The sequence below is a fragment of the Chiloscyllium plagiosum genome, unplaced genomic scaffold (assembly GCF_037043375.1).
Source record: "Chiloscyllium plagiosum isolate Xiang-an unplaced genomic scaffold, Cpla_swu_hap1 HiC_scaffold_4, whole genome shotgun sequence".
NCBI classification, from domain to species: Eukaryota; Metazoa; Chordata; class Chondrichthyes; order Orectolobiformes; family Hemiscylliidae; genus Chiloscyllium; species Chiloscyllium plagiosum.
This window is the reverse complement of record NW_028270142.1, coordinates 693,679-704,826: the sequence shown is the minus strand read 5'-3', so window position 1 is coordinate 704,826 and position 11,148 is coordinate 693,679. Positions and strand designations below refer to the sequence as shown.

At 45.4% G+C, this 11,148-nt stretch overlaps 1 protein-coding gene across 1 annotated transcript in view; it reads right to left on the bottom strand.

Moving 5' to 3' along the window:
- Positions 1-11,148, bottom strand: part of LOC122549465 (NSFL1 cofactor p47-like) — a 234,026-nt gene that overhangs the window by 75,871 nt on the left and 147,007 nt on the right. The window lies entirely within an intron of this gene.

Here is an 11,148-nt window from a genome sequence, read left to right as displayed (position 1 = left end):
TCAACTGCTGGTCACATCAGTCACTACTACACTGCAATCGGAGGTTCTACGTGGGTTTTGATCGGATTGCCACTGCCCGGCTCTGTCCTCAGCGGCAACTAGATGGAGGTTACTGTCCGTTACTGACTGGAGGTTATCCAGTGGCAGAAGAGTCTCCTCGGGCACTGGTCAGCCTGGCACAGGTGCAATTGCGCTGTGCACTCGGAGGAGATTGCCTCCGACCACATGGCCTGCAGTACATACATCAGACGCCTGGACGGGCCTGCAGGCCTGTGAACCATTCTGGCCGGCGGGAAGGCCGGGGCACATTACACTGTTCCAATGGTTTTCCGATCGCTGGCGTGTACCTGACTGCGGGCAGTATGCCCTTACATTTTCTCGTTTGTTTTAAAAAAAAACACAAGACAAAACACACACCACCGTAGCGAATGGGCATTTACACTTGGGACTTTTTTTTTGGACAGCAGGCGTGGCACCCGATGTAGTTTACTTGCCCCCCTTCCGGACCTCTTACGTTCGTTAATGTTTACATGGGTTGGTGTGGCCTCAGTAGAGGCCAAGGGAGGGAATGTTGGGGTGATTTCACTGTGGTGTTTAATGTAGGGCTAGGGAGGGTGACACTAGTTCTGCAACAGACACTTCTAGTTCCAGCCCTGAAATGGTTAACAACAACCAAGCGAGCTGCTGCTGGCGACTGCATGACTACCTGGCTGGAGCTTGTAAGGGATATGCATAATGTTAATTAAATCTTGGAGCCTGTAAATACCAGCCAGTATCAATTGCCCCATCGAAACTCGGGATTAATAAAGAAACCGATCGGAATCTGTAACTGTTAGACAAGTGTGAATTGCTCTATCGGAACCTGTAACTGTTAAGTGTGAATGGCTCTATTTAAGTCTAAAGTTGATAAGTGTAATTGTCAATTTAGTTAAACTGAAACTATTGAAAATGGCTAGCCTGTCAGACGCATAGTAATTCCTTGAAACAATGAACTATTGAATACGGGATCGGAACCGCTCCCGGGGATGGCTGAGCCATTGTCAAGCACAGCAGGAGCTGGACAGGCACTTCGATGCGGCCAATAGGAGGATGGATCCCCAGCGCGCGCAGATGAATGGACCAATGGGGAAGGCGAACTGACCGGGGACTCCAGGCAGCGCGAAGTATAATTGTGTCAAGTTTGAACGAGAAGGAAGAACGCCTTCCCCAACGAATGCATGCTTGTAGATTCGTTGTACCAGTTAAGATTCTGTGAAGAAACGGCTGTCTGCGTCTAACCATAGTTGCCAGTGTAAGTCTCTCCTTCCGAAAGAACACGCAAAGACGGGACCCCGCGGGTCCGTCTTAACACTGCTCTTGGTCCATATCCCTCCAAACCTTTCCTTCATGTACTTATCCAAATGTCTTTTAAATGTTGTAATTGTACCCATATCCACCACTTTCTCTGGAAGTTCATTCCACACACAACTGCGCCCTATGCAAACAAGTTGCCCTTCATGTCTTTCTTAAATCTCCCTCCTCTCACTTTAAAAATGTGCCTCCTATTCTTGAAATCCCCCACCCTAGGGAAAAGACAATTACCATTAAATCCATCTATACCCCTTATCATTTTATAAACTTCTATCAGATCTCCTCTCAACCTCCTATGCTCCAGTGAAAAAGTCCCAGCCTATCCAGCCTTTCTTTATAATTCAAATCTTCCATACCTGGCAATATCCTGGTAAATCTCTTCTGAACCGTCTCCAGCTTAATAATATCTTTAGTATAACTGGGCAACCAGAACTGGACACAATATTCTGGAATAGACCTTACTAATGTCCCAACTCTTATGCTCAAAGGATTGAGCAATGAAAGCAAGAGTGCCAAATGCCCTTTTAACCACCCTGTCCCTGCAACTTCAATTGTTTTCATTATTTTCTTTCATGGGATGTGAGCATCAGTGGCAAAGACAACATTTGTTCCACCCATTTCAGAGGGCAGTTAAGAGTCTGACATATGATTGTCAAACTGGAGGTATTTGTAGGCCAGACCAAGTAAGGATGGCAGACTTCCTTCCCTAAAGGACATTAGTGAAGCAGAAAGCTTTTTCTGACAATAGTTTCAATACTGAGGCAGGCTTTTAGCCCAGGTTTATTATGTATTTCCTTCGGCAGTCATGGTGGGATTTGAACCCATACATTATCGTGAAGCTGCGTCTCTGAATCATTAATCTAACAACATTGCCACTTCGTTATTGCATTTCTACCTCTAGTTCCAGTCATCTCTTTCTCATCACACAATCTCTGTACACTTCCAATCCTAATTAGGATCATTAAAACAAAGAACTTGAGGTTGTACAGGACGTTGGTGAGGCCTCTTCTGAAATACTGTGACAGTTCTGGTTGTCCTACTATAGGAATGATATTATTAAACAGGAGACGGTTCAGGAAGATTTACCAGGATGTTGTCAGGACTGGAGGGTTTGAGTTATAAGGAGAGGTTGGATAGGCTGGGGCTGTTTTCACCGGAGCATAGAAGATTGAGGGGTGACCTTATAGAGGTTTATAAAATCATGAGGAGAATAGCAAGGGTCTTTTGCCTAGGATGGAGGAGTTCAAAACAGGGGGCATATTTTTAAGGTGAGAGGGAAAAATTTATAAAAGGACATGAGGGGTAACTTTTTTACATAGAGAGTGGTTCAAGTGTGGAATAAACTGCTCGAGGAAGTGATGGATGCAGGTACTGTTACAAAGTTTAAAAGACATTTGAGTAAGTACATGAATAGGAAAGGTTGGAAGGTTATGGGTCAAATACAGGCAAGTGGGACCAGTTTAGTCTAGGAACATGGTTGGCATGGTCCAGTTGGACTGATGGGTCTGTTTCCATGCTGTATGACTTTGTGACTCTATAATTGTGGATGCAGGAAAGCCAAAAAAAACACAGAAATTGCTGGAGAATTGAAGCAGGTCTGGCAGCATCTGGCACCCAGAAGAGGGATCTCTGGACCTGAAACATTCACTCTGTTATCACTCTACCTGCTGGGTTTCTTCAGCAATTTCTATTTTGCCTCTTTAAGATGGTCTAGTTTTCATTCACCTTTTTGAGTTCCCTTGAACTATGATTGAACTAGCTGCATTCATAATTGTCTTTTTCTAGTTGCCAATCTAGTCGCATCTTGATTATTTATATTTCACTTTCACTCACTTCAAACAGACATCACTACAGAAATGTGCATGTGTGGTAGCAATGGCTGTCTTTTTGTTTCAGTTTTATTACAGTCCCACAATTACCTTTTCCTTTTCAGTCACAACCCTTCTATTTTTATCTATTAACTAACTCCTGAGGTCACCATGGCGATCCACCTTTTTGACTGCACCCCTTGCATGGTGACCCTCAGGATAAATCACCACCAGTCATCTCTCCCTCATGAGAGAGCAGCCCCTTGGTGCTCTAGGACAATAGCAACTTTACCTATTTCCTAAATGGTGACCTTCAGATTTTCACATTCCTCAAATTCTTGCGCATGTTGATTTCAGAATTCTAATCATTTTAATGAAGTGATCAAATAAAAGTGTTATCGGACACTTTATAAAGTGTCTGTAAAACCTGAAGAAATTCATAGGGCTATGCAGCGTAGAAACCGACCCTTCGGCCCACCACGTCTAGGCTGACCAACAAACTCCAAACTACACTAATCCCAATTACCTGCACTTGGTCCACAGCCAGCTATGCCCTAGCATTTTAAATGCTCGACCAGATGCTTCTTACTTGTGAGAGTAGCTGCCTGCACAACCCTCTCAGGCAGCATGTTTCAAACATCTACCAGCATCTGGGTGAAAAAAAGTTTTCTCAGATCTCCTCTAAATTACTTACTCCTTACCTTTGGGCATAAGTTTGCCATAGGGATGAGATTTTTAAGATCTACAGGATATTCTGCTGTAATTTCATCAATAAGAATTGGCTTTAACGCAATTGATGAATATATGATGTTGTTTCTAAAGCGTAAACTTCTAATATGCAAATTGGCTATAGCGTGATAAGAACATCAACACTTTAAGTGTTATTTTTATTGTGTGAGTCTTATATAGCACAGGGTTGCACAAGAACAGGACTATCACGCTATGGAAGAAATGACTATGCTCTGCCTATGCATCTCATAATGTTGCATCGCTCAATCAGATCCCTGTCAGCCTCCTCTGCTCCAGGGGAAACATACCCAGTCTATCTAGTCTCTCTCTTCATAACTGAGACTTTTAATACCAGGCAACATCCACATCCTCTCCAATGTAATCACGACCTTCCAATAGTGTGTCAACCAGAGCCCCACACAGTACTCTATCTGTGGCCCTACCAATATTTTATAAAGTTGTAACAAAACTTCCCTGCTTCATTATTCTATGACCTGGCTAATGAAGTTAAACATCTCTATGCGTTCCTCACTGTACTGTCTACTTTGCCAGTCAGGGATCTTTGTGTTGGTACATCAAGATTCCTTTGTGCCTCAGTACTCCCTAGGGATCTGAGTCTAGATTAGAATGGTGCTGGAAAAGCACAGCAGGTCAGGCAGCATCCGAGGAGCAGGAAAATCGATGGTTCAGGCAAAAGCCATTCATCAGGAATGATGGCAGGGAGCCTCCGGGGTGGAGACATAAATGGGAGGGGGGTGGGGCTCGGGAGAAAGTAGCCAAGCATACAATAGATGGATGGAGGTGGGGGTGAAGGTAATAGTTCAGAGAGAAGGGTGGAGCGGATAGGTGGGAAGGAAGATTAAGCAAACGTGAGGACTGCAGATGCTGGAGATCAGAGTCTAGATTAGAGTGGTGCTGGAAAAGCACAGCAGATCAGGCATCATCTGAGGAGCAGGAAAATTGACGTAGCACTGAGGAAGCAGATGTGGCTGTGGTAGTGAGTTTGTTTCAGGACATGGTTGAAGAGCTTCAGGGCAGAGGAGATGACCTGGGGGTTGCAGTGAGAGAGAGACTCACTGACATTCTTGTAGACAGAGGAGGAGAACTTCTTCGAGATAGGCATCCTTGCAAGAGGACTTGCAGTAGGGACCTACCATTCCTTCCCTTGTGGGACATTTCTAAATGCATCACCTTGCACTTACTGGAATTAAAGTCCAATTGCCATTGCTCTGCCCAATTTACCAGCTGATCAATATCAGATTGTAGCCTAAGACCATCCTCCTCACTATCAACAATACCACTAATTTTTGTCTCATCTACAAACTTAAAATTATACTGTTTATATTCACATTCAAGTCATTAATATACATAACAAACAGCAAGGGTCCTAGCAATAATACCTGTGATACATAATGGTCACAGGCTTCCACAACAAAAACATTCCTCCACCATTACCCTTTCCTTTCTATTTGGAAGTCAAATTTGAATCCAATTTGACAACTTGTCTTAGATTCCATGGGCTCTTATCTTTTGCACCATGTTTCCATGTGGGATCTTGTCAAAGGCCTTACAGAAATCCATATAAACCACATCAACTGCACTACCCTTATCAACATATTTTATCACCTTTTCAAAATTCTCAACTAAATTTCTCAGATAGGATCTCCCTTTAACAAATTTCTTCAACATTTTATTGTTGGCAAGCTCAGTGGAGGCTGCTGGTGGGTAGAGCTCTTCACTCTTAGCTGAAAATATAATGTTGGAGAAAATATGTAGCAGTGCATTGGTCAGCTGGGAGGAATTCGGTGACATCATGTATGACTGGGTGATGAGAAAGAGCAACATCAATGAGCAGATTAAAAGGAGGAGCAGAGTTAAACAGTGGAACACCCAGTGGTTATGTCAGCTGAAACCTATTAATTGTCACAGGCTTCTGTTCATTATTATAGAGTTTGTATTTCAAAAGAAGATTAAAGTTTTGTAATTACCAATCCATGATCACTTGAACTCTGGCAGAATAATAGTAGGTTGAATTTTATGCAAGCTTTTTTTCCTGTGAGCTCCAGCGGAGTGACTCAGCTGCTCACATCATGATGTGCCTACCACTTGTGTTGCAACAAGTGAGAGAGCGAGTCACCTTAGTTTTACAGTCTGCAACCTTTTTCTAAGATCCCACAGCATGCTCAAGGTCAAGGAAATGCTCATCTCACATTTTGGACTGTAAAACATCCACACCATTTAAAAAAAAAATCATTGAATGCGGGATCATTGGCTGGGCCAGCATTTATTAGACAAAAGTGAGGACTGCAGATGCTGGAGATCAGAGTCTAGATTAGAGTGGGGCTGGAAAAGCACAACAGGTCAGGCAGCAATGGAGAGCAGGAAAATTGACGTTCCGGGCAAAAGCCCTTCATCAGGAATGAAGGGCCAGCATTTATTACAGAAGATGGTGGTGAGCTGTGTTCTCGAACTGCTGCAGTCCATGTGTTAAGGTGCATCACTAAAATTTGTGATACCCTTTCAGGAGAGAGGGGAGCAGAGTTTGTTTCTCCCTGAGAATTGTGTGGTTTTGGAACATGCTGCCTCCGTATAAGGTGATTGAGGCAGGTCACTGAATATGTTTAACTCCAAAGTGGATTGATTCTTGTTTGGCGGGAGATTCCAAGGTTATTGGGGGTAGGTAGGTAGGTATGTGGAATCGGAAATGCAAACAGGTCAACCATGATCTTATTGGGTCGAATGGTCTACTTCTACTCCAATTTTTATGTATGCATAACTACAGGATGCCTTTAAGTAGCAGCTGTCCTACAGGCTCTCAGGCCATTCACAATTGGTGACATACCTGTTGGGTGTCGATTTCATGTTTTAAGTTCTATATTGAATATATTTTTAGCATGGACACACAAACATTTCCTACACACGTGTAATTTACTCTGGTGATGAAATTTAGCTCATGTATGTGTGAATTGAATGAGGAACATCCTATCTGGTTTCTATAGAATATTGTTACGAAAGTTTCTAAAAATCTTCTACCTTGATAGGCCTCTATCCTTTGTAAGTGTCCAAGTGTTGTCCTTGTTTTAAGTTTCTTTACTAAATGTGGGAAAAGCTGGATAGGTCAGTATTTATTGCCTGTCCCCTAAAGGTGATGGTGAGCAGGCTTCTTGAACTGTTGCAGTACCTTGGGGTGTAGTTACACAAAGCAATGCTGCTATAGGCTCAAGGTTCTTTAGAACATAGAAATAGAAAAGTACAGCACAGAAAAGGCCCTACGGCCCACGATGTTGTACCGAGGATTATTCCTAATCTAAAATAAAATAACCTAACGTACGCACCCCTCATGTGCCTGTCCAGCAGTCACTTAAATGTCCCCAATGACTCTGCTTCCACCACACAGTTGGCAACACATTCCATGCATTCACAACTCTCTGCGTAAAGAACGTACCTTTGACATCTCCTCTTTACCTTCCTCCTAACACCTTAAAACTATAACCCTTCATGGCAGTCAATCCTGCCCTGGGGAAAAGTCTCTAGCTATTGACTCTATCTATGCCTCTCATTACCTTGTACACCTCGATCAGGTCTCCTCTCTTCCTCCTTCTTTCCAGAGAGAAAAGTCCAAGCTCAGTCAACCTCTCTTCGTAAGACAAACCCTCCAGTCCAGGCAGCATCCTGGTAAACCTTCTTTACACCCTCTCCAAAGCCTCTGTATCTTTCCTATAGTAGGGCGACCAGAACGGGACACAATATTCCAAGTGTGGTCTCACCAGGGACTTGTAGAGTTACAGCAAAACCTCACTGCTCTTAAACTCGATACCCCTGTTAATGAAAGCCAAAATGCCATTTGCTTTCATAACAACCCTATCCACTTGGGTGGCAACTTTGAGGTATGTATGTACTTGAACAGCAAGATCCCGCTGTTCCTCCACACTGCCAAGAATCCTGTCTTTAACCCTATATTCAGTATTCAAGTCAACCTTCCAAAATGCATCATTTTGCATTTATCCAGGTTTAACTCCATCTGCCATTTCTCAGCCCAGCTCTGCATCCTGTCTATGTCACGCTGCAGCCTGCAATCGCCTCGATACTATCAATGGCACCCCCAACCTTTGTGTCATCGGCAAATTTACTAACCCACCCCTTAACTCATCATCCATGTCATTTATAAAATTTAGAAAGAGCAGAGGCCCAAGAACAGAGCCCTGCAGGACCCCACTCACTGCTGACCTCCAGGCAGAATACTTTCTATATACAACCACTCCCTATCTTCTGTCAGCCAACCAATTTTGAATCCAGATAGCCAAATCTCCCTGTATCCCATACCTCCTGACTTTGTGAATGGGCCTACCATGGAGAACCTTATCAAATGCCTTGCTGAAGTCCATATACACCACATCCACTGCTCGACCTTAATCAACCTGTCTCGTCACCTCCTCAAAGAAATCAATAAGATTTGTGAGGCATGACCTGCCCCTCACAAAGCCATGCTGACTGCCTTTAATCACACTATGCTTTTCCAAATAGTCATAAACTCTATCCCTCAGAATTCTTTCCAAAACCTTGCTGACCACAGATGTAAGACTGACTGGTCTGTAATTGTCAGGGATTTCCCTATTACCCTTCTTGAAAAGAAGAACTGCATTCATCTCCCTCCAAACCTCTGGTATGACTCTTGTGGAAAGTGAGGAAGCAAAACTTTTCTTCCACATTTTTCATTTCTGCTAGTGCTTAGATAATCTTGAACCATAGAGTCATAGAGTCATAGAGATGTACAGCATGGAAACAGATCCTTCAGTCCAACCCGTCCATGCCGACCAGGTATCCCAACCCAATCTTGTCCCACCTGCCAGCACCCGGCCCATATCCCTCCAAACCCTTCCTATTCATATACCCATCCAAATGCCTCTTAAATGTTGCAATGTATCAGCCTCCACCACATCCTCTAGCAGCTAATTCCATACATGTACCACCCTCTGTGCGAAAAAGTTGCCCCTTAGGTCTCTTTTATATCTTTCCCCTCTCACCCTAAACCTATGCCCTCTAGTTCTGGACTCCCCGTCCCCAGGGAATAGACTTTGTCTATTTATCCTATCCATTCCCCTCATAATTTTGTAAACCTCTATAAGATCACCCCTCAGCCTCTGACGCTCCAGGGAAAACAGCCCCAGCCTGTTCAGTGTCTCCCTGTAGCTCAGATCCTCCAAACCTGACAACATCCTTGTAAATCTTTTCTGAACCCTTTCAAGTTTCACAACATCTTTCCGATAGGCAGGAGACCGGAATTGCATGCAATATTCCAACAGTGGCCTAACCAATGTCCTGTACAGCCGCAACATGATCTCCCAACTCCTGTACTCAATACTCTGACCGATAAAGGAAAGCATACCAAACACCTTCTTCACTATCGTATCTACCTGTGACTCCACGTTTAAGGAGCTATGAACCTGCACTTCAAGGTCTCTTTGTTCAGCAACACTCCCTAGGACCTTACCATTAAGTAGGTAAAAATAATGACTGCAGATGCTGGAAACCAGATTCTGGATCAGTGGTGCTGGAAGAGGACAGCAATTCAGGCAGCATCCGAGGACAGGCAAAATCGACGTTTCGGGCAAAAGCCCTTCATCAGGAATAAAGGCAGAGAGCCTGAAGTGTGGAGAGATAAGCTAGAGGAGGGTGGGGGTGGGGAGAGAGTAGCATAGAGTACAATAGGTCAGTGGGGAAGGAGATGAAGGTGATAGGTCAGGGAGGAGAGGGTGGAGTGGATAGGTGGAAAAGGAGCTGGGCAGGTCGGACAAGTCCGGACAGGTCAGGGGATCGAGTTGCTGGAGGTTAGAAACTAGGATGAGGTGGGGGAAGGGGAAATGAGGAAACTGTTGAAATCCACATTGATGCCCTGGGGTTGAAGTGTTCCGAGGCGGAAGATGAGGCGTTCTTCCTCCCCAAGATCCACAAGCCTGACCACGCTGGCCAACCCATTGTCTCAGCATGCTCCTGCCCCACTGAACTCATCTCTACCTACCTCGACACTGTCCTATCCCCCCTAGTCCAGGAACTCCCCACATACGTTCGAGACACCACCCACGCCCTCCACCTCCTCCAAGACTTCCGTTTCCCCGGCCCCCAACGCCTCATCTTCACCATGGATATCCAATCCCTCTACACCTCCATCCGCCATGACCAGGGCCTCCAAGCCCTCCGTTTTTTCCTCTCCAGACGTTCCCAACAGTACCCCTCCACCGACACTCTCATTCGTTTGGCCTTAACAATTTCTCCTTTGAATCCTCCCACTTCCTCCAGACCAAAGGGGTAGCCATGGGCACACGTATGGGCCCCAGCTATGCCTGTCTCTTTGTTGGCTACGTAGAGCAGTTGATCTTCCGTAATTACACCGGCACCACTCCCCACCTCTTCCTCTGCTACATTGATGACTGCATTGGCGCCACCTCGTGCTCCCGCGAGGAGGTTGAGCAATTCATCAACTTCACCAACACATTCCACCCTGTCCTTAAATTTACCTGGACCATCTCTGACACCTCCCTCCCCTTCCTGGACCTTTCCATCTCCATCAGTGACGACCGACTTGACACTGACATTTTCTACAAACCCACCGACTCCCACAGCTACCTGGATTACACCTCTTCCCACCCTACATCTTGCAAAAATGCCATCCCGTATTCCCAATTCCTCCGCCTCCGCCGTATCTGCTCCCAGGAGGAGCAGTTCCACCATAGAACACACCAGATGGCCTCCTTCTTTAGAGACCGCAATTTCCCTTCCCACGTGGTTAAAGATGCCCTCCAACGCATCTCATTCACATCCCGCACCTCCGCCCTCAGACCCAACCCCTCCAACCGCAACAAGGACAGAACGCCCCTGGTGCTCACCTTCCACCCTATCAACCTTCGCATAAACCAAATCATCCGCCGACATTTCCGCCACGTCCAAACAGACCCCACCACCATGGATATATTTCCCTCCCCACCCCTCTCCACCTTCCGCAAAGACCGTTCCCTCCGTGACTACCTGGTCAGGTCCACGCCCCCCTACGACCCACCCTCCCATCCTGGCACTTTCCCCTGCCACCGCAGGAACTGTAAAACCTGTGCCCACACCTCCTCCCTCACCTCCATCCAAGGTCCTAAAGGAGCCTTCCACATCCATCAAAGTTTTACCTGCACATCCACTAATATCATCTATTGTATCCGTTGCTCCCGATGCGGTCTCCTCTACATTGGGGAGACTGGGCGCCTCCTAGCAGAGC